Source organism: Numida meleagris, chromosome 6, assembly GCF_002078875.1.
Source record: "Numida meleagris isolate 19003 breed g44 Domestic line chromosome 6, NumMel1.0, whole genome shotgun sequence".
Lineage (NCBI taxonomy): Eukaryota > Metazoa > Chordata > Aves > Galliformes > Numididae > Numida > Numida meleagris.
In genome coordinates, this window is record NC_034414.1 from 1,112,765 (window position 1) to 1,139,202 (window position 26,438).

Consider the following 26,438-nt stretch of genomic DNA (forward strand, 5'->3'; position numbering starts at 1 on the left):
CCAATGTGGTTTTGCCTGTGGCCACTGTTTTGTGTGTTTTGGCTTTTATATTGTTTCTCAGTGAAGAAGCCATCCAAGGCGTAGCATTTTAGTTAGCACAATCCTTTACAAACTTCTTAAATTGAAAGGAAAATTCTGAGCCCTGCTCTGAATTTCCTCCTTTATCAAGCACCCGTGTATCAAGCACCAAGAATAGTCTTAATTATTTATCCATATTCACATGCTCACTGACTTCCTCAAAAATTTGTAGTAAATTTTAAAGGTAAGATTTCCTTCTACGGAAGTTGTGTTATGTTTTTCCATACCAAGTCACTGTTAATTGTCTACTAATTAATTCTTCTTTATTACAGCCTCTTATCTTTTCACACTGTATAGAACTGTAACTTTTCAAACTCCTTCCCTTCCTCAAATCCCTTGATAAAAGTCAGCATAATCATTTTATTATAATGCCAAAACCTACTCCTTTAAGCAGCCAAAAGGAAAAATGAGCACAAAAACAGAAGCAATTTCATATTAATTACCTCATCAGTCTGATGTGTTAGTCATTGGTCCTGCTAGCTTTTTAAGATCATTTTATCTATTTGTCCTAAGACATCTCCCACTCAACCTTCAAATGATAACTGTTCCTGTGCCTATAAACGATAAATGTAATAAAACCCTTTTAAATATTATAACTGGTTATACTTGTGAGGTTACACAAAAACCATACATTAACTTTGGCAAGAGTTACCCTACTTAAATTCTCCTTTTGCAATTCCTTCACAAGGAAAGAACTCTCCCTCACTGAATACAACCAATTTGTGTCCCCACTTTCAGACCGTAGCAGTCAGAAGGACTAATGGGATAGTGTAGCAATCAAAGAACTAACGCGAGGGAAAGAGCGTTACAAAAAGGTGGAAGGAAAATACAGCACTCACCCAGATCAGAAGATTTTGGGCTTGCAGGGAAAGTCTCCCACCAAGGAGAGATCTCATGGAAGAGATTGTTCCTCACTGGCAGTCAGTCCTTAAATGAGGCCTAAGAGGGGTGGAGCCAGGCTCCAGCCCTTCTGGTCACACAGCGAATTGTCTTCACCTGTGCTCCCAGGGCTGTCTGGGTCTTTCCTCCAGGTACTCAATCAGTGGTTCAGGCCATGACTCAGCAGTTCCCATACACAGACAAAAGCCAATTTAAGACTGTGTTCAATGGCCTTCTGCAATTGTACCTACAATCTGTAGTATTTCTTGAGGTTAAGGATCGCAAGCATCCAAAAAGTACAAACAATTTTTCTTTTTTCATGGCTGACTTGTTGCAGAGCCCTACTATTACCTCTGTGTTTGTTATTCCTGCGAGTGATAACAGTTTATTATAAGAGCAGACGTTACAACCATTCCATTTATTTTGCAGCCTGTTACAGATGCTTTTCAGTCAACTGATAGATCTTTTAGATTTCTTTCTTCTTTTTTTTTTTTAATAGTTGCATTTCCTGGGCAAATAATTTCTCTAATCACATTCAGCCTTTGATCAAGCTGTAAGTAAAACTCTGCTTAGTTAAAATACTTACTTAGTGCTTGTATAGCAAAACATTACTCTCATTTCCTTGTTTTGCCAGGCATTGTTATAAATGGTTTGTGGTTAATGGTTTTTACAGTTATAAACCATAAAAAGGAGGAGACAGGTCTTCTAAGGTACTTAAAATCACAGCGCCTTAAGCCTCCATCCATCGTGAGTCACTGTTTAACCCTCTTACAGCTTGGCATCATAGGCTTCCCTCGTTGCCTCCGTGGTCAAGTACAACTCCTAGCTGTTCTCCAGCCCGTCTGCTTCACTGTCTTCTCAAATCTTTCAGGTCTGAACAGGCACCAAGTCTCACCTCACGCACATAGCAATTGTTGTATTAATTATAATCACATAATGTAAAATATTTACTGATGGCAGCCTAGACCCTTAGGGCAGATTCACTTGGGTACTTCTGTCTCAAGTGACTTTTTCCTTTCATACTGCTGGCAAATTCATTTATCCCAGGATGAGTTTGGAAACAGCATCTACACATATAGACAGTAATTCTTCATTTGTCTACATTTTTTGGCAATCATTTAATGGGATAGCATACCTGAAGTAAAGGAAGTGTTTTCATCATCTTGCTTTTAGGTGTTTATCTAGCAGTGAATGTCAGGAGAAGTGCACCCATTCTTTTCAGCGACTGAGATGTGACTCGTATTAACATTTTCACTTTTACAGTACAGTCTGAGAAGGAAGAGGAGCAAAGCAACATAATTACATATCAACGGATGAAATATAAGATTCTCAAAGTCAAACTTCCTATACATTCAGGTTTTAAAAAGGAATATCTTTTGTCTTAATTTCCTATCCTTAGTATTGTGTGCAATTACCTCTTGGACAGAGAGGAAGGCATAAGTTCTTAACATGTCGGAATGGCATGATGGGCAATTTCCAGAGAAATATGAATACAGCATTTTACACATGTTGAAGGTTATTATCTAATACATTACAAATAGAAACAAACGAACTGGCTGTAATTAAATACATCTTCATCTCATTAGGATTATTTAATCTTAAGGAAAAAAAAAATTCTCGGGAATCTACCTCCAGAGTAACATTTCTGAAGACTGTAAGCCCATGGCAAAGTGAAGTCCTCACAAGGTGTGAGTTAAGTATGCCTGTTTGGAGCAGAAGTCTGTACTTAGGAAATACAAAGAAGTAGAGTGTAAAATCTGAGCTTTAGAAGATACACCGAATTAATGGTTAACGCTGAACTAGCTGTAACATTTAAAATACTGTGAAAAATTGAGAGCTCAAAAAAATCATCAGGTAAATCAAGGCAGTTATTTCAGTTTGATTGGGAATGCAGATTAGATAGGGACAGGTCAACACGAAAACATTAACATAAAAGAGCTTGGGAGAAATCCCCAGGGAAAATGAAGCAGTACATTGAGATGGTGGACAAAAGAATTAGTTACATGGCAGCAACTGCGATCAAATGGAACGACGTGTCCTTGCTTGAGTCGCAGTTTTGCTTGTAGTCTCTCAGAACAATTACTGTTTTATCACCACAGGGATTAACATAGGAGCTTCAGGGTTACGTGTGCTTAATTGAGCTGATGTATAGCTTGTACTGTAATGTTTCTTCATGGTAAAAAAAAATAAATAAATTCTCTGATGCATCCCTTTAGTTGGTTGTATAATGAAATACTTTTTTTAAAACTATCTATCTACTAGAGTCATGTAAAGTAACAGCAGGCAGGCTAAAGTTTAGTTAAGAACGGAGATACTTCCAAATTTGGTTTTACATAATGACGCCTTTCTCTCACGCTACCATTTGAATGTGGAGTAACTATTTACACCTGAATGATGAGCCTCCGAAAAACAGATTTATCACGGAAAGTATTACAGACTGTTAATTGCAGCGCTGTTCACAGCAGTAACAGAAATCACACGAATGTGAATTACTACTTTCAAAATGAAAAGACAGACATTTCTGATGCTTTTTTTTCGGATTAATTTACGACTAATGTCAAAGTTTTCTGACAGTTAAGTTGCACAGAAAGATAAATGTGATGGTTATGATCGATTATGGAGTTACTAGTAGACAGCAGCTCACAGAAAATAAACATTCCTTGATGATGAAATGAACCGTTGGCATTTACAAACAAACTTTTTTTCTTTACACCTCAAATGGAGAAGGGTTGGATAAGAATGATCTCAGCTTGAACAGCCTATTAACTTTTTGATCTTTTACTTCACTTTGGTTTTTTCTCCCGTTCTGGTAGTAGGGCTTAACCTTTATTTTTTATAAACTTTATTCACTGAACTTCCTTTTTATCTCGACTCCTACACTAACTACAAATAGCCGGTGTACCTCTATGAAATATTGATGAGGTTAATGCTTGCACCTGCCACCTTAATGACGTCAGACATAAATTATCAACTCTGAAGAGCGTGGTCTTCGGATGACTTTACTGATATTTGAAGGATGCCATAACGTTGAGACTAAAAAAAATTAAGAAAATACAGCCCATTGCTTCTCCTTTGTCCCAGTACTGGTAAGTGATTCTGAGTACTAATTGCACGTTTATCATTTCTAAAATTCAAATGTGCTTTAAATACAACATAGCACCTAAAAAGTTATTGACATTTTGAAAACTGAGACCCGGAGACTAGTAAATATTTTGTCTTAAAACTACTTGGTACCCTAGAGCATTTCTGCGTTAATCCCTAGGCATTTTAACTTCCTTACAGGAAACAAGATAGAACAATAACTTTTACTACCATTTTTAATGAACTATGGAATCCTTTTCTTCTGACAAAAAAAAAAGGCTTTGAACTTTTAATTTATTGATTATCTAAATTATGATTGCGAATATCATTATGGAATGCTACACCATAGGATTTCAGAGCTTTGTAATTCAAGCAAAAATTTGAAAGTGGAACGGTAAGACTTCACAGAACCGTGTTTGCATCTTCCTATTTTTAATTCATATTTGAAAAGATCAGTAGTATCTAACAGTACATCTTGAGAGCAAGATGTGCTTCTAAAATATTTTTGTAAATATACTGTGATTTTTATATTATCATATACAGCAATCTCATTACCATCAAAATCTAGGATATAAGATGTGAAATATTTATATAAAAGTGGTGGGTTGACCCCAGCCAAACACCCACACAGTTGCTTACTCACTCGTCTCTCCTACAGGATGTGGAGAAAATAGAAGGAAGGCGAGAAAACTCATGGATAGATATAACGACAGTTTAATAGGTGAAATACAAGCTGTGCACACAAGCAAAGCTTAAAAAGGAATTTATTCGCTACCTCTTATTGGCAGGCAGATGTTTATCCAGTTCCTGGAAAGCAGGGTTTCAGCAGACACCGCTGCTACTTGGGAAGACAAACACTTCCTTTCCCTGAACTTTCGTTGCTGCGCACACTGCCATATGGCATTGGAATATTCCTTTGGCCGGTTTGGGTCAGCTGTCCCGGCTGCATCCCCTCCCAATCTCTTGCCTGTCCCCAGCCTACTCGCTGGCAGTGGAGCAGGGTAGGGCAAATAAATGTATGTATTTTTATACGTTGGCTATTCAATTTAATTATAATGCTTTTATCCAAGAAATGACGCTTCTGCCATCAGCTTTATACCCATTAGAATTCACACTGTAATCTCATTGAGGGATTGTAATTCCTACAGGATAATTCACAGACACGTACATGCACCGGCAATAAAAACGTTCCATTGATCTTCCACAACTGTGAAAGGAGCTATACATAGCTAACTTTTTCGTAAGCATATGTTGCACCTGCAGGAGGATCTGATTAGATGAGATACTTGGAACATTTCCACGAAACAACAAATTGAGATAATGAGCGCACTGAATAACTAAAGCCTTGCAGACATTTATGGACATGCTTAAATTCATACACACTGCTAATCCCATTTAAATCAGACTTTGCCTCTGCATAAACAACACGGATCCAGAGTTAGATGCTAGATACTTATATTTTGTATCAGTAGAGTATCAGCGCACCCTACAGTCGTTAGGAGTTTTATCTTATTATCAGCCCTCTGAGACGGAAAGTAATGCATTCGTTCTGAAGTCATACACAAAAGGAGAACGGCTTTTTTTCCAAAACACTGCTAACAATTTGATTGTTTTTGCTACCTTGAAATAGTCCCAGTAAGTATGCAATATAAATTCATACCTTGAATCTTTCGGTAAGTAGTCCGCAATCTGCTTATGGAGTAAGTACTCTGCAATCTGCAATCCACAAGAAGCTACTCCTCGTCTCCTTTCTCAGATAAGGACTATCTAAAATGGGACAAGTAAACAACGGAATGTTCCAAGCTACCACGGGCACGCTTAAGTGAAAGGATGCTCTTTTTTTCCGTAAAGGATCAGCTATAGTTTCAGATTCTTAACCAGTTGCAACTGAAGTTGTATCTATGCTGACATTGAAGATACTGCAATTTCTGGAAGCAAATTACAATAAAACCTCTCGTTAATACAAAACATTATCTTTTTGAAATAAAATTTTCAGAGAATCGTAGAATCATTTAGGCTGGAAAGACCAGTAATATCATCTAGTCCAACCATTAACCCACACCAGTGACTGCTCTAGACTACAATGTGACATCCACCCTTTTCTTGAAAACTACCCTTCTTGAAAACTTCCTGTTACTCCACCACCCCCCTGGGCAGCCTGTTGCAATACCTCACCACTTTTCTGGAGAATAAATTTTTCCTAATATCCAACCTGAGCCTCCCCTGGTGCAACTTGAGGCCATTCCCTCTAGTCCAATTGCTAGTTACGTGGGAGAAGAGGCCGACTAAGCAGGATACTAAGCAGGGCCGACTCCAGTACTGACCTGCTGACCTCTGAGGAACACCACTAGCGACCGCTCACCATCTGGATTTAATTCCATACACCACCTCTCTCTGGGTTTTTACCCAGCCAAGAGTACGCTGGAAGTACAACACAGCTGAGAGGAAGCAGTCTAGGAGGGGTTCCTGGAGCGTGAGGAAGATAGTTTCCTGACACAGCTGGTAAGAGAGCCTACTAGGAAGCACTCCGTTAGACCTGCTGTTTATGAACAGAAAAGGAATGGTCATAGCTGTGGTAGTCATAGGTTGACTTGGGCACAGTGACCACAAAACGACTGGGTTTTCTATTCTTGGTGAAGTCAGGAAGGGGATGAGCAAAACTGCTGCTTTGTACTGTTTAAAGTGTTATCTGAGAGAATCCCTTGGAAGTCAGTCCTGAAGGACGAAGGTGTCCAGGAAGTCTGGACATTGCTCAAGAAGACATAAACCATTATATTTTTTGACATCAGTGGAAAGCTAGCAACTGAAGTTTAGAAATAAGTTTCTGCTGAAAGCAAATTTTTCCAGTCTGGTCTGCCAAAAAGTGTGCCTCACAAATTATCTGCCGCTGTCAAAGATGGTGTGTTCGTGGAAATGATCGACTGCATTTGGTCTAGAACAGCATGTTTGAAATTCCTAATTCTGAAGTTCTATCTTGTTTTGTTTCAATTTTCACCCCGAGGGTGCTGGTCAACAGCAGGCTCAATACAAATCAGAGGTATAACCTGGCAGCCAAGAGGGCAAACCACATTAGGTACGGCCAGAGGTGATTCTCCCACCATATTTAGCATTGGTGTGTCCTCACCATGAGTACTGTATACAGTTCTTGGCTCCACAATACAAAAAAGAGGTGAAGGTGCTCTAAAGCGCCCGGAGGAGGCACCAGAGCTGGTGACAGGAGGCACCAGCTGGTGGCTGGAGGCACGAGCCGTGAGGAGAGGCTGAGGGCAAGCACTGCGGTTGCCCAGCCTGTAGAAGAGGAGGCTGAGAGGCGACCTCCTCGCTTCCTGCAACTCCCTGAGGAGGGAAAGCAGAGGGTCTTTTCCAGCCTCGGTGATTCTTTGCATCTTTGATTTGGAGGATAGGTTGGACTGCCGACCTTTAAATAAAAGTATTTATCGTCTCGGAAAGATCGTGCCTTTTAGCTCTTGATATTGAAATGCTGTTCTCAAGTAAAGCTTTGATATGAAGCGAGGGAGAGACAGCATAACTAATCCCTAGCATATTCTGGTGCTTGGCATTTTCTGCTGGGCAAACATCTTGAAAGAATGTGGGTTTGTGTTTTTTTTTCTTTTGGCTGTCAAGTTGAGTCTTAAAGTTTCTAAGTCACTTCGGTAGTTGAATTTCTGACGTTTTCCAAGGCAGGGTTCTAATTCAGGACATAATATTGATAGCTTAGTTTCATCATTCAGAGTTTTATTGTGGCCGTAATGGGACGTTCAGTCACGTGTTTCTAATATGAAATGCCAAGCCTCGGGAGCTGTGCACGCTGTTGTCTTCTGTGTACCTGTGTCACAGCCTGTGCCCTCCTCTTCCCTGAACAGCTTCGGTTAAAGGGCACACAGTTCTTGTCCTGTTGGACCTGTCCTTTTTCCAAACGGAAGGAAAGCTTCTGCACATCAGCATCTTGCTGTTAATTACAGAGAACAGCTGCAGAGAGGGCTGCTGGAGAAAGGAAATAGCAGAGCAGCACATGGGAGGCCTGGGATTTATTGGAAAGGAATATGTAACTACCTTTATCAGTCCCAGGAATAATTATTTGCTGTCAGGAGTAGAACAGGAAATTACTCCCTTTCCAGCTGTGCCTGGGTCATGGGATGATCGCAAGCTGTTTTAATTACAGCCTCTCCTTACACTAATTAATTTTACTATGGCAAAAACTTTATTGCTAATGAAATGATGCTTCATACATTCAAAGATGTATACAACTGAAAAGTGTAGGATACCTTAATTCCAGAAGACGCTGTAGTTTGATTTCCCTTTACTTGAGTAATGCTTAGAATTGAGTAAAGCTTATAATTACTTTCAGTTCACCGCACTGTCTATTTAGGAAAATGTAAGGGGGGGGCGGGGAGAGGAAGTGCAGGAAGTGTTTAAGGATGACTTCCCTTCAGTTTGCAGTCCTTATCTCCGGCAGGCAGGAGCACAGAAGTGAGTTTGCCGACAGACAGTAGCCCTTGATGGACCCGTCTTCTGTGCGTTTGCGCAGTCCTTTTAGAATCGCTTCCCATTCCCATGCCATCCTCTGGTTCAGGTTCCATAATTCAACATGCTGTATGTAGAAAGGATCTGCTTCTTCTGTTTGAATTCATCAGTGGAGATTTTAAAGCTTTTTTTTGTTTTGATTGGATGCTTTTGGTTTATGAAGAAGTGAACAGGGAATGATTGCTCACTTTTCTATCTTATCCATTGCTGCTGAATGTTTGCGGATTATTGAAGGGCCACCGTGCTGCTTCTCGGTGCCTGCTCCTTTTTCTCCATGCTATATTCTTTGCTTCCGTGACACAAGCCATTCCCTGCTTATTTGGCTGTGAGCTTGTTAAGCATGACAGAACATGCTCTGCATTCAATCTAATCATCATTGGAAGCAAAGCTTATTTTTCCTCTCGCTGTCTTGTAGTTATTGCAGTAATGAGTGACATTTTAAAGCTGTAAAGGAAGAAAGAAACGTTGTGAATGAGAGGGGTCTGCTGAGAGCTGGCTGAGGCAGCAGCGATCGGAGAGTGGTTGGCTGCAGCCTGCGGTGCTTTGAGGCCAGAAGGCTTTGACAAGTGTTTGAGAGTGTTTTCTGAACGAGAGAGAAAGCAATAAGCGTCTGGGACTGTCTGGGCTGGCCTTGGGATCTGCCCAAATGCGGAGGAGAGGCTTTTCATGGATCTCCTGGGTCTTCTCGACAGTACTTTTGTTACAAAGCTGCTATTGTGGTCATCTGCTCTTGGAACCCACCTGGTCCCAGAAGAGCCATCTCTGCAGAGCAGGTTGAAAGGGAGCTGAGATTTGATGGGTACAGCGCTGTCTGGGAACTGCTGAGTCATGGCCTGAACCACTGATTGAGCACCTGGAGGAAAGATCCAGTTAGCCCTGGGAGCACAGGTGAAGACAATTCACCTGGATGACTGGAAGCGGTGGAGCCTGGCTCCACCCCTCTTAGGCCTCATTTAAGGGCTGACTGCCACTGAGGAAGGATCTCTTTCTGCATATATCTCTTTGGTGGATGCTTTTTCCTGTGAACCCAGAATCTTCTGATATGGGTGAGTGATCTGCTTTCCCTTCCTTTGTTGCACCCTGCTGTCGTGCTCGTTCTTCGAACTCTTTTAATGCCTTTTCCATCGTGTTGGTCCTTCTGATTGCTACATTTGGTGAGCCAGACAGACCAAAATATTAAAATGGCTTTTCTTTTGAATATCTTTAAGTGGGCCAAGCGGGAGAACATTGTTCCTCTAGATAAAACCTTGCCGGGGCCCATCCCAGGATTTCTGGGTTCACCCTTTTATGAACTGGCAGCCATAATTGAAAAGTGGGGTCCCTTCCAGGAAAATGGAAAAATTTCCCGCTCACCATCTGGCATGGTGAAGTCTTTGTGTGGATTAGATAAAAATATCCTAATTACAAAGGGATGCCGATTGGCTGTGTCCACTGTGGCATGGCCCCTGTTAATGGCTCTAATTCGCTCAGAACTTTTGAATAATATAGAAAATTAGAACCGACTACTGCATGATTGCACTGAGAAATTTTACCAAGAGCTTAGCGTACTGACCAAGAAAAAATTGAGTTTAACTTTCCTTTTTAAAGCAAATATGCAATATTGCATTGGAAAATACTCAGGGCCCTGAAACAGTAGATGTGGGTAATCCAACAGGAAAAATCTCAAGGTCGGATTTCGAAGCCCCACTTGAGGTGGATCCCCTCGAGATCCAACCTGTAGTGACACAAAAAAACAAAGAAGATACAGGATAGAACAGAAGGAGTGCCCCGTGATCAATAGCTCTCTGCCCAAACCCATCTCCATGTAACAGCTCGCCCCTATCTGGCACCTGAATTGATGGATTTGGTGCAACGTTTTCAGCAGAAGCCAAGGGAGAGTGTACTGGTTTGGTTCATCCAATGATGGGACATCGGGGCAGAGAGCGTTGTGGTCAATGGACCAGAAGTTTCCAAGCTTGCTTACATTACCTCGCACCCTAACCTTAGGCAAAGACTGCATGCCACTGTGCAACTTAATGAGGAGGATCATTTCCTAATGGATTGGTTGATGCCGGCATGCCGTATCACTTGGCCTAATAAGGCCAACATCCCGGTGCATGCAGGTTTATGGTCCTCCACGGAGGACCTCCAAATGTATATTTGTGAGCTAAGAATGAAAGAGGCCATTTATGAGGAAGCCTTTGAAAGTTCTGATATAGTAAAATTCTCGGCCGGAATGAGGGACCTAATTTTACAACAGGCACTCTCCCACTATTATGGCACTGTAGTACCTATATTGAACCACTTAGTGGCCTCAGAGGCCATTGTTCAGCAGGCCGCCCAGTTGGTGGCTGATCTGGGGGAGACAGAGCGCTTAAGGGCAAAGCGTAATATTAGGACAGTGGAAGGGGCTGAGGTATATCCAGTAATTAAAACTGGAAAAGCTGCCCCACAGACACCCCGATCGGGCCCCATACAGGTGTCCCGTAAACAGATGTTTAATGACCCTACACGGGCCAGGGTGGCTTTTGCTAAAATCTATCGCCAACCTAATCGCATTTTGCTTCAATTACAGAAACAACTTAAGGGACTACCAAAAATTTCAGAGTACCTCCAAAAGAGCAGGGGTACGAATAATTGAATGAGTACCAGAAAATACTTGGAACCTAGAGGACTTTATAGTCCCTAATAAAAGGAAAAAGCCTCCCCAGATGACTCGGGCTACGATGCCCAAGCCACCTGAGGAAAATGACTTGGCACTTGCCCAGTTCATGGCTTGATAGGGGATATTAGTCCCCACGTAAGTAGGGCCTCCAGATGGGACTGGAGGCTCTATGTTGAGCTGACCATTTTCTGGTCCCGAAAGAACATACCAAGGGTTATGGTGTTGGTTGACATGGGACTGGATACATCAATTATTTACGGGGATCCGACTAAGTTTAATGGGGACAGAGTGATGATTGGTGGCTTCGGGAGGCAGACCAGTAACCCAGATGTGGTTGAAACTGGGGGTTGGGCATCTCCCACCCTGGGAGTCTAAGGTGTCTATTGCCCCAGTCCCAGAGTACATCTTGGGCATAGACATATTATGGGGTCTGGCTCTCCAGAGACTGCAGGAGAGTTCAAACTCTATCAGTGGTGTATCAGTATCTGGGTGGTGCAGGTGATACTTACAGGCCATGTGAAGCATGAGCCTATTCGCCTGCTGGAACCTCGCCGTATTACTAATGTGAGACGGTATGGACTCCTGGGGGGGGCAAAATGAAATATCAAGGACTGTGCAGGAATTAGAGAAAGCTGGGATCATAAGACCTGCACATAGCCCATATAATTCCCCCATATGGCCAGTGTGGAAGTCAGATGGCACACAGAGAATGACAGTAGACTACAGAGAATTAAATAAGGTCACGCCGCCTGTTCACGCAGCTGTACCCAATATTGCCTCCATAATGGAGACATTGAGCAGGGAAATAAAAACCTACCACTGTGTCCTAGACTTGGCAAATGCATTCTTCAGTATTCCAGTTGCTGAAGAATCCCGAGACCAGTTCGCATTTACATGGGGAGGCAGGCAGTGGACCTTTCAGGCCCTGCCACAGGGGTACGTGCATTCACCAACATACTGCCATAACCTAGTGGCGCGTGACCTGGCAAATTGGGGAAAACCAGACACTGTTAGCTTGTATCACTATATTGATGATCTCATGTTGACATCTGACTCACTGGAGGCAGTAGGGCAGGCAGCAGATTCATTATCTGCAGGAAAAAGGATGGGCTATCAACCCCCAGAAGGTGCAGGGTCCAGGCCTGTCTGTGAAATTCCTGGGGGTAGTTTGGTCAGGAAAGACCTAAGTATTACCCAGTGCTGTCATAGATAAGGTTCAGGCGTTCCCAGTCCCTACAACACCAAAGCAGCTGCAGGAGTTCTTGGGTATATTGGGATATTGGCGTTCTGTTATACCTCATATAGCGCAGCTGCTGAGGCCATTATATAGGTTCACAAAGAAAGGACAGCTATGGGACTGGGGGAGAACGGAACAGGAGGCTTTCAAACAGGCAAAACTGGCTGTTAAACATGCCCAGGCGCTGGGTATATTTGATCCTACCCTCCCAGTTGAATTGGACGTTCATGTCACTCAGGACAGCTTTGGCTGGGGGCTGTGGCAGTGCCAGAGTTCTGTTTGGACCCCGATCGGGTTCTGGTCTCAGGTCTGGCACGGAGCGGAGGAAAGATACAGCATGATTGAAAAACAGTTATTGGCTGCCTACTCTGCATTACAGGCGGTAGAGTCGATAACCCAAGCATCTGAGGTCACAGTTAAGACCACCTTGCCAATTCAGGGGTGGGTGAAAGATCTGACCCACCTTCCTAAGAGAGGGGTGGCCCAAGCATAGACAGTGGCACGATGCATCACCTATCTCAGCCAGAGGAGTAGTTTGTCTTCATCACCGTTGTAAGAAGAACTTCAAAAGATCTTAGGCCCAGTGGTGTATCACAGCAGTGCGCCGAAAGAAACAACGGTCGCTCCACCGGAGAAGAGTCCTGTTCAGGAGGGGATACATCCCATTCCTGAAGATGCCTGGTATACAGACGGGTCCAGCAAAGGTAACCCGAGCAAGTGGAGAGCAGTGGCGTACCATCCGTCCCCTGACACAATCTGGTTTGAAGAGGGGGATGGTCAAAGTAGCCACTGGGCAGAGCTGCGAGCCATGTGGATGGTTATCACCAAGGAACCCAGTGACAGTGCACTGAACATCTGCACAGATAGCTGGGCTGCATATCGGGGTCTCACTCTTTGGGTCGCGCAGTGGGCCATCTGAGACTGGACCATCCACGCCCGACCGATCTGGGGCAAGGACATGTGGTTAAACATAGAACCATACGCGTCTACCATGTTTCTGGACATCATGCGCTGCAGTCACCAGGAACTGATGAGGCGGACATGCTGGCTTGAGTATGGTGGACTGAGAACTCTCCTTCCGAGAACATCGCCCACTGGCTACACCAGAAGCTGCGCCATGCTGGACAGAAGACAATGTGGGCAGCTGCAAAGGCATGGGGGCTGCCCATAACTATGTCAGATATCGTCCAGGCATGTCATAAGTGCGAAGGTTGCTTGAGAATGAGACCGAAAGCCTTGCTAGATACGACTGCCCGCCTTGCCAGGGGGCTTAACCCTCTCCAGCGGTGGCAAGTTGATTATATAGGCCTTCTCCCGTGATCTGAGGGGGCCAGATATGCATTAACTTGTGTCAACATGGCAAGTGGACTGCTGCAGGCCAATCCGGTACTAAAAGTAAAGTAGGCCTACACCATCAAGGCTTTAACCAAGTTAATGGCAGTATATGGGACTCCACAGGTCATCGAGAGCGACCAGGGTATGCACTTCACGGGCACGATGATACAGCGCTGGGCAGAGGAGAACAACATTGAATGGCGATTTCATCTGCCATATAATCCAACGGGAGCAGCCTCATTGAATGTTGTAATGGCATCCTGAAGGCTGCTTTGAAGACAGACTCTCTGTCCCTGCAGGGGGGACAAAGGGACTCTATGAAACCCTGTGGGACCTGAATGAAAGGCCTAGAGACGGCAGACCCAGTGCCCTGAAGATGCTACAGGCAACATGAGCCTCCCCTCTTAGGATCCAAATTACGGGCACTGACAATTGGGTAAGACCCCACATTGGTCATGAAAATAACCTTCTGCTCCCTGCCCCTGAGAATCTAGAACCCAGTACCCATAGACTAGAATGGCCTTGGAAGGTCCAAGTAGGACCAAGGTGGTGTGGCCTACTTGTGCTTTGGGGGAGATCACTGGAAGTGGGAGGCTTGGCAGTCCCTCTGGTGATCGGTACATGCCCTACTGACATTGTGGTCACCACTCCGGTCTTCATTGCTAAGGGGACCCTCATCATGTCCCTATGGCAGATCAGGACCCCCCCCCCTTTAGTCCCTGCACCAAACAACTGCATGCCTCCAGTAACATCATCGAGCACTGGCCGATGAGACAACATGAACCTCAACCACGAACCGATCATCAATCGTCTCGCATTGTGTCAACCTGCATCGCAACAGGCAATTGTATAAGTGTTGTGGTGTGTCGGATCCCTGTATCAGGGAAGGCTCACCCTCCAGCTGACTCAGTCATTAGTTCATGCCATGAACTAATGAGGGGTGGAGTGTATGGGAACTGCTGAGTCATGGCCTGAACCACTGACTGAGCACCTGGAGGAAAGAGCCAGTTAGCCCTGGGAGCACAGGTGAAGGCAGTTCACCTCTTAGGCCTCACTTAAGGGCTGACTGCCACTGAGGAAGGATCTCTTTCTGGAGATCTCTCCTTGGTGGATGCTTTTCCTTGCAAACCCAGGATCTTCTGATACGGGTGAGTGATCTACTTCCCTTTCCTTGTAGCACCTTGCTATCGTGTGGGTTCTTCGACCTCTTTTGTAACGCCTTTTCCATCGTGTTGGTCCTTTTGATTGCTACAAGCACGGACAAGTCATCCTGTGCAGCGGGACAGATCTCTGGCTGTGCTCTCCTTGTAGGCACCGTTCTGGAACACAGAAACGCATGAGGGTGGTGCTGAGTGTTTGGTGTACGTAGGGCCTTTAGAATGGGTTTGTGTATTGTGAGCTGATGGATGCTTTACCAGGTGTTCTCTATGCCTGCGTACTCCTGTCTTGGTGTGGCCAGACTGATGTTTTTTGATACAGACATAAATGTAATTATTTTGCTGTAGCTGTATAAGATCTCTGATCGTAGAATCATTAAGGTTGAAAAAGACCTTCAAGATCATTGCTACTAAGTCGAACTATCGACCCATTACCAAGGCGTCCACTAAGCTGTGTCCTGCCATGATCAGGCAGATATGATGCCCAATTAAATAATTTGGACATTAAACGTATTTCAGCTTATGAGTAGGAGGACAGTGCAGGTTTGTATGTTTGTTCTTCCTTGCTATTAGAGATGGATAGAGAAGATGTGGATTGTTTGACAAACCCATACATTTTGCTGCTTAGACGTAAGGGTGTGACATCCTTGTGAATGAAGTGAGGGGAAAAAGCTTACTCGCTATTGGAATCCCCTACCCATTTGGGCGTGTGTTTGTAGTGCAACTTCAAGTCCCTAACAGCAGCCTTAAAGATGAGGAAAGCTGAGAGAGCTGGGCGTTTGCCTTGGGTTTGGCTCCTGTTGTTAAAAGAAACACTGGAAGTGCAACCGGAGCGGCAAGGGATTTCAGAGGGAAAAGTTTTGCAGGTGCTGTTATTTCTAGCTTTTGTCCAAGTTAACTGTTTCATGTGGAACATCTATTGGTAACAGTTGAAAGCTGTTGCTGCAGAACAAGTAATGAGCTTTGGCCCATCTTGGAGATATTACGTATGTTAATGAGAAATGAGGGAGGATGCGTTGTTGGGTTTGATAAGCATCTGAAGCGTGCCCTCGTTTCTGAAGTCCATCACTTTGGGACAGCACCTTGAATGCTCAAGAGGTGCTGAATGGTGGGCCAGCCCTTTTAAATTCACTTGGTACATCTGGCTGTCCTGCAGGTGGGCGTCTTTTTTTTTTTTTGAAGAGACAGCACTCCAGGTAGGACTTGATGGTAGCTGTAACTTGAGCAATGGGCAGCGCTTCAGGACGTAACTCTTCATGGATTGCTGCCCAGAGCTGGCCCATTTTGAGCTATGCCTCAGTTTTGGGTTGAGCTTTTCTTGTGTTTTACAGGTGGTTTAGGCAGGGGATTCTATCAGTTAGGGGCAGAAGAGACTGCAGCAAGCAGGAATAGGTATTGTGAGATATTTCGGCGTGGAGAAGAGGAAAAATAGCATGCAGCAAGAGCACCTGATGGCATTCCCCATTCTCAGGAAGGTCCTCCCCTTCTCCAGGGCTGTCAGCATCCTGAGCGTTTCTGTATCCTAAGCTCTGGAGATGCCGGAGAAGAGCCGAGGAAGAGGAAAGCTGTGAAAACGATGAGCAGGAACAGAGGAAATCTCAGCAGGGATAATTTTCCTCCTTTTTTCACTCGTCCTTTTGGAGACTGTGAAGTAAGTTGACATTTACAGTCTTTGGGTTGCTTTTTATCTGTTGGACAAGAAAAAATACGTCTTCTTTAAACAAAGACTTGGCTACAAGTTGGCCCCAGCATGTTCCTTTTTTTTTTTTCATTTCTTGAGGGACAGTTATAATAAAAGTGGCGTGAAGGGAAATGTGCTGTGTGGAAGTAACTTTATGAGCTTCTGTACCTTGTTCCCATGAAAAATGTAGCCCCTAGTATTTCTCTAGAAGATGATCTTTTAGTCCGTGCTTGCTGTTGGAGAGGAGCAGGTGATGTTAAGGAAGTTTTCAGGTGTTAGTCATATTTCTGATGAATCCTGAAATTGCAGAAGTAGGGAGATCTATTGGAAATAATAACGACATTCCAGCCGGTTTGTGTACTGTTTCATTTGCACCTTGTCTTCTGGATGAAAGCTTCTAACTGCATCTCAGTAGAGGTACAGTTTTTGCTGTGTCAGCAACCATGTTATCTCTATGTTGTTTAAATATATGGTTCCCGAATATAAAAGCCGTAATTTCTATTTGTGCTTAGTATTTGCTTTGAACTTCACTGGGGTAGAAGGGAGAATAGTCCTGAAGGTTATGTTTATGCTCACTAGGTCTCTTCTTAGACTGCAGCTTTCTTTAAGGGAAGGAGGTTAACTACTTTAGGTACCTTTGGCTATTCCATTAAATGTGGTTTGTTTGATTGATTTTCATCTTGTTGCTACCTCTTCAGGAGGAATTCTGAACTGAAGAAACCCTGGCAGTCTTGTTTCCATCATAAGATGATTTCTGTATTGCCCTTTTTTGAGGGCTTGGGTCCAACCCATCAGAACAGAGCAGTGTAAGGAGAGCAAGTTACTGCTATCGTATCCATCGCTGCCCTGTCTTGGCTGCCGGTATTCTCTATTTGAAAAGCTTTTAGGCACATGAAGCGTCTGACATTTGAGCATGAGTTGTGAGAAATGAGATCTTAACGGCATGAGTACATCAATAGAAATCCCTCGTAGCAAAGCTGATGGTGCTACAAGCCTGGGAAACAACTCATGCTCTACAAAAGGCTTTGTCCTGCCACTCTTCTCATCTGTGCCGACGCAAATGACGCCTTCCTTGAAAGCATAAGTAGTTTACGCAGTAAGTCATTATGATAGGCGTGTCTTGCCAAGATATGTGCCAGACTCTTTCGTAGTAGTATTTGGGAAAACTTGCATGTTTCTCGAATAAACCCAGAGGTTTAAATGAGCACGAAGTCACTCGGCAAGTACAGTATGTTCCACAGAATACTATTTGTGTCTTCAGGCTTCACTGGGAACAAATACACATTGTTCTGCAAACACAAATGGTACGTTCCTACCACCTCCTGAGGCAGACTAGAGATCTTCAACAGATAAAACCAACGTGGAAATCAAACAGATTTCAAGACTTATCTTGTATTCCAGCTTTGGTAACTAATAAAAATGTCAACTTTTTCTAGGATTAAGGAAAAATTGATTGAGGTGTGGGTAGGAAAAGGGCATTTCAGCCTTTCTCTTCTGCAACAGCGATTGGAGTTTTGACTTAAATCACAAATGAAGATTAGTTTTGGTTTCTCCCAGGTAACTATATAGAATCCTTACTTAACGTAATTTGCCAAGATGCCTTGCTCTCTAGACACGGATAAAAATCAATGCGTGGAACTACTTGTAAGAGAACACAACAGTTGGTCTGCTTGCCGTAACGTGAGTGTGGTGATGTTGCGCAAGATTTCTGTTCCTGTAGCTTCATGGACTCTATCCATCGGATTGTCTTTTTCTTTTTCATTTATTACTCAAAGAACTGCATATACTGCTTGAGCTGAGGCATGCTAGTACGGCATCGTATTATTGCCTCGGGCTGCTTACGATCTACTGCTTTAAATTTGATTCTCTGCTGCCACCCACCCAATGACTAGATGAATTTTCAAACATAGGCTGACCTGCTTCCGATTTAAATTTAATCTGGTATATTATCCAGCTTAAGGAAGTTATTTAATAGCAACAGCATTGATGTCAGGGGAATCTTTTGCTGCACCATTCAATATCCATTAGTTCACAGTCATTCTCAGAAAACAGTTAATCATGTAAAACTGGGACAAAGGAGACTCAGGTAATACATCCACTCCAAAACAAAGCCGTGTGCTTTCTGATGGATATTTTCCAAACCAGATTAGGTGGACCTCCAGCAGTGAGGCTCCCACACTCACCCTTCAATGAACAGCAAATCAACTGTATGTATGCTCATTCTTGTATTCTTTGTTTGCCGGTGTTGATCCCTGTAGTTTTTCAGAAATGTAGCATTTTAATGACCACAGGTATCTGAATATGAGATATCTTCTTCAACATTTAGTCTTCGTTTAACACCATTTCCTCCCAGCCTCCCGGCCTTCATTCTCAATGACCTACGCTGTTGCGGGGTGATTTGTGCTTAGGTTTTTTGGGGTTTTTTTTTTGTAGTTTTTTTTTCTTTAGGGGTTTATTTTTTGTTATTTTCAAAGAAATTCTTGTGTCAAGCCCAAGTTGTTGAAAGTTGATTTTTTACTTTTCCTATGTAAAGCTAGGAGTTTTGCTTCCACAGTAGTCCCAAGACAACTTGTCAGGGTATGAACATTGCGTGTTACAGAAAGCATAGAATAAGTAAGGAACATGAATTAACCATATCAACAGATAACAGAGAATCTCTGTGAAATTAAATTCTGTGGTGAGATACGTAGGAAATATATATAATTACTTGACTCAGATTATGACACACAAGCTATAGAAAATCATGGAGCTCACAGTATCTCTTAGGGCAGAATCCATGATAATGTGAGGAGACTGCTGCTCATTTTGCTTTCTGCCGTTGTCATGGTAGAATGGTAGGAAAAAATGTAGTTTTTTTTTTTTTAAACCATTATAAATTACCTGACAAGAATATGGCAGTGTTCCAGAGTATTAAAAACAGATACAAGTCTCAGTTTGGCATCAGTAGAGTAGGGTTCAAGGTGTTTTAACAGCAAAAACATTTTATGGTCATTACCATGAAGTACTGAGATTGAATGTCCTTGTACAGGAGCACGGGAAAGATTTCAGTAAGTAATAATAAGTTCAAAAGAAACGGAATGACTATGGGAAAAGATTGAGTACGGGAAGAGCACTAGCAGTAAAGTGCTTGCAGATAATTCAGAGCTTGTTTAAAGACAGTGTTTCGGAGGTTCAGAGTAAATAGAGGCTACTCATTAATAAAAATAAAAGAGGCCCTTAATCATGGTTATGGTTTTAAATTAATCATGGGGAATGGTTTTAAACTAACACGAGGGAGATTTAGCTTAGATGTTAGGAGGAAATTTTTCCACGCCGAGGGTGGTGACGTGCTGGAACTGGTTGCCCAAGGACATTGTGGATGCCCCGTCCCTGGAGGCATTCGAGGCCAGGCTGGATGCGGCTCTCGGCAGCCTGCTCTAGTGGTTGGCGGCCCTGCCCACAACAGGGGGGTTGAAACGACATGATCATTATGGTCCTTTTCAACCCAGGCCATTCTATGATTCTGTGGTACGTTTAAATTTCCCTTTAGACATCAGAAGAGACTATGGAAACTACAAGACGATGTCTCTCAGAGTCCTGTGCAGGACAATGGCAAAAACTAAAGCTCGGCTAAAACTGGCTTAAGAATGTCATAGCGTTGATTGGCTATGTAAAAAAGATGGCACAAATGCTGTCGATAGGTGTGAAGTAACGACCGCAGATTAAAAAGCTTGCCTAACTTTGGATGTACAGTAGGATTGTGGGTCAATGTGACTTTCCTTTTCATCCAGCGTAGCTGCTGTCACACAGCAAAATATTTTTAGGCTTCATCAAATGCCGTGGCAGGAAATGAGGTTTTAGTGTGCATTTCTTTGCTTTAGAATGAGTCATTTTAGTAGAGGACAGTTCAAACAAGCTGTGTGGATTTGGTGTTCCGGGACCTCAGTCAAAGTGATGATGCTAGGCAAGACCAAGATGCCATCAAGAATATTTTTGTTGACACTTCTTCACGTAACACCTGTAGCTCTGATGGCTAATGGTGTTAAAGCCTTAATTAAAATGTAAAACCAGGTCTGTAGGAAGAGGAAGTCCATCTTTTCCTGGAAGAATGTGGTCCTCAGCGAGACGTTACGGGAGGAACTGCCGCAAGATGTTTCTCCTACAACTTTTTTATGTCAGACTCTATCTATTTTAGGAATAGAGTCCTAAAATGACTCGCTCAGGAAGAGTAGCGTCTAAGGCTATGGCTCTAGTACTGTTCAGAGGTAGCGTTTGATGAAGAAAACCTTGTGTCATTCATCAAGTGTGAAGCAGTCACCTGGCTATGAATGCCTACAACCCATGGGAAATCGAGGTTGCTTCTGCTAGTATTAGTTCTAGAGTATTAGATAGTTTATATAAAATGAGCTTGCCACACCCACGAAGTCTTCAGAATATTGGAAGGTCTCTGGGAGATACGTGTAAAGAGGAATTCCTTCGGGAAGGAAATGTCATTGGGCTTTGGAAACATGGAGCCGAAGGACAGAGTGCAGAACCTGCGTGGGTAAAGCAAACAGCAGCTAGTAGCAAGTTAGTGTTGCCATAATCCAGAGCAATTTATCGTGCTTAAACTTCTAGTGTGTATGCCAGTATCACTAAGTGCCTTATTTAAACCATCCGTGCGTGTAGAGTGCAGCGCTGCTAAGTACACTGGAATGGGAAACGATGCGCCATAACTGGTGCCGTGTGAATTTACGGCCCAGCCTCCTCTCCAAGCTCTCTGGACAACTTTGTAATTTTTTCCTTTGATCTTGTCTCCCCTCCTTTTGAGGTTTAGGAAATCCTGATCTCAACCCCTTTGCTCTGTATGACCGTGATGACCGAGGATCATTAATTTAAGGCTAAGTTTCTGGGAGTTCTGCTGTCTCTCCCAAGGTACTAAATCCCCAAATTAATAAACATTTAAATTTCTGGCGTGTTTCATTGCATAGCGACATGCTAATGATCTGTCTCCCTCCCTTACAAGTGAAGAGGCTCAGTGCACGGGCAGATAAAAAACTGGTAATACTCATAAAACACCACGGGAAATTCTCAATTCTATATAAAGAAAACTTTGAAGCTCTGCTTCTCTGAATCATTTACTTGATTAGGAAGGGTTTTATTCTTTCTGACTCTTACTCTGACTCTAGTTGAGCTCTGACCTAGGATTTTCATCTTGCCTGCGTGTGATGAAATCTCTCTTGATTTACTGGCAGCGCTGTTTGAATAACACCAAACGGATTTACAGGCTAGCACTGGTATTTTCAGTTCACTGCTAGTGCTGGTCGACTAGCAATATAATCTAGCTCATTAATTTGTTGGGTATTGCCATGTAAAGTTAGTTGAATATGTATGAGGCAAAATGCGATTGCAATAAAATGCAAAGGTTTCCACATGCCCGTGCTGTTGCCAGCGGTCCAACTTAATTTACTTCTTGTCTTATTGAGAAAGGAGCACCGGGAGACTTAACTAGCACGTCTTTGTAACGGTTCAAAGAGATAAGAGCCGTATTTGGATTGGCAAGCCACCCTGGCCATGAGGCTGTTGGTGCTGGGCTGCGTATTTTGTGTTGGGAGGCCAAAAGTCCTGCTTTCAAATGGGAGTCAGCCAGAGTGCAACGTTGAACGTGAAGCTCCATCCAAGTTGCGTGTTCTGAGCTTGGGCATTTGAGCAGGAAAAACAGGCGGGCTCTTGTCCGGTGGTGTCTTCTTTCCTGCTGCACAGAGTTTATTTTCTAATGAATGGGAAAATCCTTACCGAGCTGGGAGTTCTATGGGAACTTGTGGTTTGACCTTCATGAGTAGTTCTGGTTAATAATTAGTCCAGCAAGTCTCATAAATGCAGGGTTTAAGTCACTGCTGAGACATCGATCCTCGTAGTTACCAAATGCTTAGAAAAGATAAAAATCACCTTCCCGACCTCATTCTTCTTAATCTATCCTATTATTGTTAGTCTTTGTGCACCTTGGTAGTGCCTCTCGTGACATTTCATCCAAAGACGTTTCTCAAAAGGGATTAAAATAAATAGTTCCATTACTGAGGAACAGGCCAAGCTGAACAAGCAGAAGAGAGAAAAGCAGGAAGCCATCCCGGCGTTGGGGAGAAGGAGAGGCAGGGAGGCTGAAGACCTCAAGAAATCTCAGAACAGCAGTTTCATACGTAGAAACCACCACCGTGCCCTGGATCTTGAGGCGCAAATGGGAAAGGAAGGTTCGTGCTAAGGCTGCTGTTCCTAGGACTGCAATGAGAGACCGATATACAGAATGTTTTAGGTTGGAAGGAATCTTAATGATCATCTAGTTCCAACCGCCCTGCCACAGACAGGATTGCCACTCAGGAGGTCAGGCTGCCCAGGGTCCCATCCAACCTGACCAGGGATGGAGCAACTGCAGCTTCTCTGGGCAGCCGGCTCCAGTTTAGGCATCCCTTGCTTTATTTCTTACCCCTTGCTTCATGTCAGGCCTGCTGTTTACTGCTTATTTTACTACCATTTCAAAGTCTGATGTTTATTTACACCTGACAAACGAGTATTGCACCGCTTGACGTTGGTACGGCGGTTGCTGGAGAGGTCAGGCTGGGCTCCCTTCATCCCACTGGATTTACGGGAACGGACTCGTAAGGCTTCCCCCAGGGAAGGAGGCAGTAGTATAAAGAAAGATGATGCAGAATTTTAGCTTCCATTTGAAAAAGAAAGGGTGTTTCCAGAATTTACTGCTTTGTAGCGTGATCTTAAGCTTACTTGTATTCACTGAACATATCCAGAAGCCTTAAACAATATGGCTAGAGGAAACATATTCAGCTGGGACCCCTGGGGGGATCGTATGAGGAAAAGAGACAGAGGGTCCGGCAGCACGAGCAGAGCTGCGGATGGGGCAAAAGAAGTCCCAGAGGAGATGTACTCACATCTTTCTTCTTTTCAGCTTTACTTGTGAGCCTCTGAACCCATTTCAGGGAAGAGCAGCGCGTGGGGAGGCGAGATGGGAGAGCGTAAATCCGCGGGCAATCAAACTTTCCTTGCTTTCACTGCTCACAAAATGATTTTGCTAGGGCCAAATGTTAGAGTCTCTTCCTAGAGAAAACGAGATTGACTTGAGCTTGTTGCATTCAAACCATGTTATTTTGTTTCCCAAATGCGGTGGCCGCTCAGGCTGCAAGATTTAGGTAGGTTGTCACATAATTTTCCCTCCGAGTAGGCATCCGCTGCGCTACGGATTTGCTGTTGCGTATGGGAGATGGCTGTGCATCTTAGAGCTAATTAGAGTTTTTTGCGGTTCTGGCTCCTGCTGTAGCAGGATTTTCTCTTCAGCACTGCGTATTTTCACGGAATTCATTGTTGAGTGAAGAAAGATAGGGCTTAGAAATGTGCCGGAAGACTTTCTGCGATCAGCGCGATGAACTTCCATGCGACAGCGAGCCTCTCCCGCTCACTCGCTGGCATCCTTGGAGCTATTGCCTTCCCGTACCGTAAGTGCTTGCTGCATACGTCCCCTCCCTGTAAAAGATGCGAAGCTTAAATGTGCTCATATCTTCAGAAGGAGGATACGTGCAGAATGCAGATGTCTGTTTAGAACTGCTGGCTCAGTTTCACGCAAATGTCTCCTCTCTGCGGGCAGCTGGCAGAATGCGAGAGCGTCCGGAAGCGCATTCAAACTGGATATATTTGTAAGGTGAGTGAAAGGAGCACGCTGGCTTCTGTGCGTGCTGAGCAGTACTTCTATAGTAGGGTAAGTCAGGAAGACAGGCTCCAGCTCTTACCGGAGGAGCTGTAGGTCTCAATGGGATGCTTTCAGGGGGTGGTTTGGGGTGAGGAAGGCGATTCCAGCAAGACGCATGGGGGTCAGCTGGTTTCACTCTGCATTTGTGCGCACTGTAACGTCAGAAAAAAGATGAAGAATCCAAGTCTTGCAAGTAAAATACAAGCAGATTGAGAACTTGAGGTGTGAAATTATCATACGGTAGTAAGATACCAACTTTTCCTGCCCGCTGGCGCCCTCCGGTGAGTACTGGCTAATGCCTTTTCGAAGGCAGTTCGTCTGCTTCAGGTTCCTTAATTTGCCTTTTGGCCAAAACGGCGATAGTGCAGGGTAAGGGGATGCACCAGCTGCTATGGAACTGGCCACATAAAATCGGTAAGTTGGCAGCTATTTACGTGACTATGTCAAGGTTAGGAAAAGGAGGTAGAATAAAGTGAAGGGCCGCTTCTTTTTTTGCACGTAGTAATTCTTTTTTTTTTCTGATAGAAAGCTGATTTTGCGTTCAATGAAACAGTTACAAGAAAATTTGTGGTCTCTCGGTGGCTGTAATTTTCCTGTTTGCTGACAAATTTTGGGCTTATTCCTTTCCTCTTTCCATACATGCTCATCTGCTCTTGGCTTCTAACGAGAACGTAACGTGTGTTGGTGATGATTTCCCATAGGAACGCATTGAAAAAGCGATTGCGCTGAAACCTGAGGAGCCGAAGCCTTACTGCCTTTTGGGCAGGTGGTGTTACCAGGTAAAACAGTTGGATAATGCAGATTACTTTTTTTTCTTCCCTGGAATTTAGTTCCTCTTTTGCATGAAAGCTGGGTGGATCAAAAGCTAGGTGGATTGAAGCCTTAACCAGTGAACGCGCGCTATTAAGTTGCTGAGCTCAGATGCTGTATCAGAAGGTATCGGCATGGAGATGTCTCAGCTGCTTGAAGAAATTGTTTCACTTCCATGGGATCTGGAAGGTCTTCCTTTCCACCAGAGCGGTGTCGAGAAGAACACACCACTGGCAAACACTTTCAGAAACCTCTAGTAATGCTCTTGTTCTCGTACACGCAGCACCTCAGCGCCGTGCAGAAGAGCTATAGAGACGTCTGCCAAGACACTGCATCTCATTCAGGATTTCTCAGCTTCCCATCCAAACCCTCTTGCTGACCTCCTGTTAAGCCTGAAAGGTAAGACGTTTTTATTAAGAGCCGATGTCCTTTATTAGAAGTATTCTTTCTGAGCTGCTAAAAATTGGAGCTCCGAAGGGTTCGGGGCTGCAGCCTTCACCTTTGAGTCCCCGCAGGTGGTGTGGGAGGTGACACGGCAAAGGATGGGCTAAGAAAAGCACTAGCTGTAGACTGGCTTGATGTTTGCCCTGCTTTACTCGGTAAAAACAAACCACCTTGAAACCTTTAAGCACATATGGATGTGACCGAGGACCTTTCAGGGCCGGCAGGAGCTTCTGCGCACGGTACAACTCTATAATCCTTTGCGTGTGGTTCCTCTGCTACGCAAAGTATTGGAGGTATTAGAAGAAGCGTGCCAGCTGCTTTATATTTCTTGACAAGGAAAAGCTCGGAGTTGGATGCCATAAATCACATTTAGTGCCTACTAAAAGAGATAAGGGCTTGCAGTAACTATCCGCTTTTCGCTTTATGCAGTTTGAAAGTGCTTTGCTGCTGTCAGAAATGAAGTCACGTGGCAGAGATTGCAGCCGAGATAATTGACTCGGTTAATTACAGACAAGTGACGAGCTCAGCCAGCGGAAGCTCTTCGTTCTGTTCCGAACTTCCCGCCCAGCCTTGCTGCTCTCGGAGCTGCAGAAGCTGAGAAATGGAGGCAGAACCACGTAGGAGGGAGACGGAAGGGCTGCATACGAGCCTTTGCTCTAACACGTAGGTGAAAACTGCCAGGAGCTGGTGCGGTTGCACCGAGGAGCTTTGGGATTTCAGATCACCCACCCAGTTGCCCTGCCGTGGTACTGAGTTGTAGAGACAAATCCTGTGTCTGACGCTGTGCGTACGGCAGCTGATGGATGACGCTGCAGAAGGTGACTGGTAGTATAGGACTGTGATGGTTTTGTGATTTT

The 26,438-nt window shown here is 43.9% G+C and overlaps 2 long non-coding RNA genes across 3 annotated transcripts in view; one reads left to right on the forward strand and one right to left on the reverse strand.

Moving 5' to 3' along the window:
• LOC110400885 overlaps nt 1-1,007 on the reverse strand; it is a 36,063-nt gene extending 35,056 nt beyond the window's left edge. Inside the window, exon 1 of one of the 2 annotated variants that reach the window (XR_002440133.1) lies at nt 918-1,007. This is a non-coding gene — a long non-coding RNA (uncharacterized LOC110400885). The remainder of the gene's footprint in view (nt 1-917) is intronic. The other variant, XR_002440132.1, reaches the window with a different exon arrangement.
• LOC110400888 overlaps nt 19,141-26,438 on the forward strand; it is a 19,927-nt gene continuing 12,629 nt past the window's right edge. Inside the window, exons 1-2 of the long non-coding RNA XR_002440136.1 lie at nt 19,141-25,106; nt 25,421-25,536. This is a non-coding gene — a long non-coding RNA (uncharacterized LOC110400888). The remainder of the gene's footprint in view (nt 25,107-25,420; nt 25,537-26,438) is intronic.